Below are 4,981 nucleotides of genomic sequence, written 5' to 3' on the forward strand. Positions count from 1 at the left end.
CGTATGTATGATTTCCAACAAATCTGTTGCTCTCTCCATAGTTCCGGAGAACGGCGTTTTAGTCATCTTGCCCATGAGGCACGGTTCGCAAGCATCAAGTGATTCCAAAATCCCATCAGTATGGAGTTTCTTCATGCGCTTTACACCAATATGACCTAAACGGCAGTGCCACAAATAGTTTGCACTATCATTATTAACTTTGCATCTTTTGGCTTCAATATTATGATTATATGTATCACTACGATCGAGATCCAACAAACCATTTTCGTTGGTGTGTATGACCATAGAAGGTTTTTATTCATGTAAACAGAACAACAATTGTTCTCTAAGTTAAATGAATAACCGTATTGCAATAAACATGATCAAATCATATTCATGCTCAACGCAAACACCAAATAACACTTATTTAGTTTCAACACTAATCCCGAAAGTATAGGGAGTGTGCGATGATGATCATATCAATCTTGGAACTACTTCCAACACACATCGTCACCTCTCCTTTTACTAGTCTCTGTTTATTCTGCAACTCCCGTTTTGAGTTACTACTCTTAGCAACTGAACCAGTATCGAATACCGAGGGGTTGCTATAAACACTACTAAAGTACACATCAATAACATGTATATCCAATATACCTTTGTTCACTTTGCCATCCTTCTTATCCACCAAATAGTTGGGGTAGTTCCGCTTCCAGTGACCAGTCCCTTTGCAGTAGAAGCACTTAGTCTCAGGCTTAGGAGCAGACTTAGGCTTCTTCACTTGAGCAGCAACTTGCTTGCCGTTCTTCTTGAAGTTCCCCTTCTATCCCTTTGCCCTTTTCTTGAAACTAGTGGTCTTGTTAACCATCAACACTTGATGTTTTTCTTGATTTCTACCTTCGTCGATTTCAGCATCACGAAGAGCTTGGGAATTACTTTCGTCATCCCTTGCATACTATAGTTCATCACGAAGTTCTACTAACTTGGTGATGGTGACTAGAGAATTCTGTCAATCACTATTTTATCTGGAAGATTAACTCCCACTTGATTCAAGCGATTGTAGTACCCAGACAATCTGAGCACATGCTCACTAGTTGAGCGATTCTCCTCCATCTTTTAGCTATAGAACTTGTTGGAGACTTCATATCTCTCAACTCGGGTATTTGCTTGAAATATTAACTTCAACTCCTGGAACATCTTTCAACATAATTTTTCTCTAGGAACATATCAAAAATAAACAGGGAAGCAACAACGCGAGCTATTGATCTACAACATAATTTGCAAAATACTATCAGGACTAAGTTCATGATAAATTTAAGTTCAATTAATCATATTACTTAAGAACTCCCACTTAGATAGACATCCCTCTAATCCTCTAAGTGATCACGTGATCCATATCAACTAAACCATGTCCGATCATCACGTGAGATGGAGTAGTTTCAATGGTGAACATCACTATGTTGATCATATCTACTATATGATTCACGCTCGACCTTTCGGTCTCCGTGTTCCGAGGCCATATCTGTTATATGCTAGGCTCGTCAAGTTTAACCTGAGTATTCCGCGTGTGCAACTGTTTTGCACCCGTTGTATTTGAACGTAGAGCCTATCACACCCGATCATCACGTGGTGTCTCAGCACGAAGAACTTTCGCAACGGTGCATACTCAGGGAGAACAGTTATACTTTGATAATTTAGTGAAGGATCATCTTATAATGCTACCATCAAACAAAGCAAGATAAGATGCATAAAGGATTAACATCACATGCAATCAATATAAGTGATATGATATGGCCATCATCTTGTGCTTGTGATCTCCATCTCCAAAGCACCGTGCTTGTGATCTCCATCTCCGAAGCACCGTCATGATCACCATCGTCACCGGCGCGACACCTTGATCTCCATCGTAGCATCGTTGTCGTCTCGCCAACTTATTGCTTTTACTACTATCGCTACCGCTTAGTGATAAAGTAAAACTATTACATGGCGATTGCATTTCATACAATAAAGCGACAACCATATGGCTCCTGCCAGTTGCCGATAACTCGGTTACAAAACATGATCATCTCATACAACACATTATATCACATCATGTCTTGACCATATCACATCACAACATGCCCTGCAAAAACAAGTTAGACGTCCTCTACTTTGTTGTTGCATATTTTACGTGGCTGCTACGGGCTTAGCAAGAACCGTTCTTACCTACGCATCAAAACCACAATGATAGTTTGTCAAGTTGGTGCTGTTTTAACCTTCGCAAGGAACGGGCGTAGCCACACTCGGTTCAACTAAAGTGAGAGAGACAGACACCCGCCGGTCACCTTTAAGCAACGAGTGCTCGCAACGGTGAAACCAGTCTCGCGTAAGCGTACGCGTAATGTCGGTCCGGGCCGCTTCATCTCACAATACCGCTGAACCAAAGTATGACATGCTGGTAGCAGTATGACTTATATCGCCCACAACTCACTTGTGTTCTACTCGTGCATAGCATCAACGCATAAAACCAGGCTCGGATGCCACTGTTGGGGAACGTAGTAATTTCAAAAAAATTCCTACGCACACGCAAGATCATGGTGATGCATAGCAACGAGAGGGGAGAGTGTTGTCCACGTACCCTCGTAGACCGACAGCGGAAGCGTTATCACAACGCGGTTGATGTAGTCGTACGTCTTCACGATCCGACCGATCAAGTACCGAACGCACGGCACCTCCGAGTTCTACACACGTTCAGCTCGATGACGTCCCTCAAACTCCGATCCAGCCGAGTGTTGAGGGAGAGTTTCGTCAGCACGACGGCGTGGTGACGATGATGATGTTCCACCGACACAGGGCTTCGCCTAAGCTCCCCAACGGTACTATCGAGGTGTAATATGGTGGAGGGGGGCACCGCACACGGCTAAGAGATCTCAAGGATCAATTGTTGTGTCTCTGGGGTGCCCCCCTGCCCCCGTATATAAAGGAGCAAGGGGGAGGCAGCCGGCCTAGGGAGGAGAGGCGGGCCAGGAGGGGGAGTCCTACTCCCACCGGGAGTAGGACTCCTCCTTTCCTTGTTGGAATAGTAGAAGGGAAGGGAGAAGGAGAAAGAAGGAAGGGGGCGCCCCCCTTCCCCAGTCCAATTCGGACCAGACCATGGGGAGGGGCGCGGCCACCTTTTGAGGCATTTCTCTCCTTTCCCGTATGGCCTATTAAGGCCCAATACGCCCGGTACTCCGAAAAATACCCGAATCACTCGGAACCTTTCCGAAGTCCGAATATAGTCGTCCAATATATCGATCTTTACGTCTCGACCATTTCGAGACTCCTCGTCATATCTCCGATCTCATCCAGGACTCCGAACTCCTTCGGTACATCAAAACTCAATAAAACTGTCATCGTAACGTTAAGCGTGCGGACCCTACGGGTTCGAGAACTATGTAGACATGACCGAGACACGTCTCCGGTCAATAACCAATAGCGGGACCTGGATGCCCATATTGGCTCCCACATATTCTACGAAGATCTTTATCGGTCAGACCGCATAACAACATACGTTGTTCCCTTTGTCACCGGTATGTTACTTGCCCTGATCGTCGGTATCTCGATACCTAGTTCAATCTCGTTACCGGCAAGTCTCTTTACTCGTTCCATAACACATCATGCCGCAACTAACTCATTAGTCACAATGCTTGCAAGGCTTATAGTGATGTGCATTACCGAGTGGGCCCAGAGATACCTCTCCGACAATTGGAGTGACAAATCCTAATCTCGAAATATGCCAACCCAACAAGTACCTTTGGAGACACCTGTAGAGCACCTTTATAATCACCCATTTACGTTGTGACGTTTGGTAGCACACAAAGTGTTCCTCCGGTAAACGGGAGTTGCATAATCTCATAGTCATAGGAACATGTATAAGTCATGAAGAAAGCAATAGCAACATACTAAACGATCGAGTGCTAAGCTAACGGAATGGGTCAAGTCAATCACGTCATTCTCCTAATGAGGTGATCTCGTTAATCAAATGACAACTTATGTCTATGGCTAGGAAACATAACCATCTTTGATTAACGAGCTAGTCAAGTAGAGGCATACTAGTGACACTCTGTTTGTCTATATATTCACACATGTATTATGTTTCCGGTTAATACAATTCTAGCATGAATAATAAACATTTATCATGATATAAGGAAATATATAATACTTTATTATTGCCTCTAGGGCATATTTCCTTCACCTCAACGATTCCAGGAATTGAGACGAGCTTCTGCAAGAGCCGGAGCCATAGCCGCTTTAAGCTGGGCCAAGGCGTGGCTACCGGAGCTAGACCCGGCCGACATCGCGCTTGGGTATCCCAGTTTGAAGGAGGACGACACCCCATTTAACCAGAAGGATTTCGCCGCTTGCGTGAAGGACATACACCCTGTGGCCACTCTGATCGGTAATGACACGGATCTTACCAAATACCAACCGGGTTATGATGCCGAGAATCAGAGAATTCCAACACCACATTATGAAGCAATCAGCCTGATCCCTCCAACTCGTAAGCATACCTTCGCCCCTGAAGTTGATCCGGCCGGGTTAATTGATGATGAAGCTGAATTTGAAGCCTTGAGTGGCATTGACTGGAAATCATCAACCTTCCAGGACAGGGAAACAGTCGGAGGAGCGGAAAGGGATGAATCGGAAGCCTCAGGCCCAAAACACCTTTAATCCTTCAAGCGGCTCATGTTTACGTCTTGATGAAAACAATGCTTCATTATTTGGACTCGGGGAGTCATGTAATAGGGTAGAAAAACGCTTAATTTTGTCGTGCCATCACGCACTTGTGTGGCGCTCAACACTTCTTAAGCCGCCCTCTTATATTCCCCCGGGTTATGCTTGATCCTCTGCTTTCCTTACGTTTAAAGAGCTGCTTGAAATTGTCCTGCATATAAAACAAATCACAAGTCCCTTGGCGTCTTACCACATGGAGGGTCATATATCTTACATATAACCCGGAGTATGAATCAAAATCATAAAAAAC

The sequence above is a fragment of the Aegilops tauschii genome, chromosome 7 (genome assembly GCF_002575655.3).
Source record: "Aegilops tauschii subsp. strangulata cultivar AL8/78 chromosome 7, Aet v6.0, whole genome shotgun sequence".
In the NCBI taxonomy this organism is placed as follows: domain Eukaryota; kingdom Viridiplantae; phylum Streptophyta; class Magnoliopsida; order Poales; family Poaceae; genus Aegilops; species Aegilops tauschii.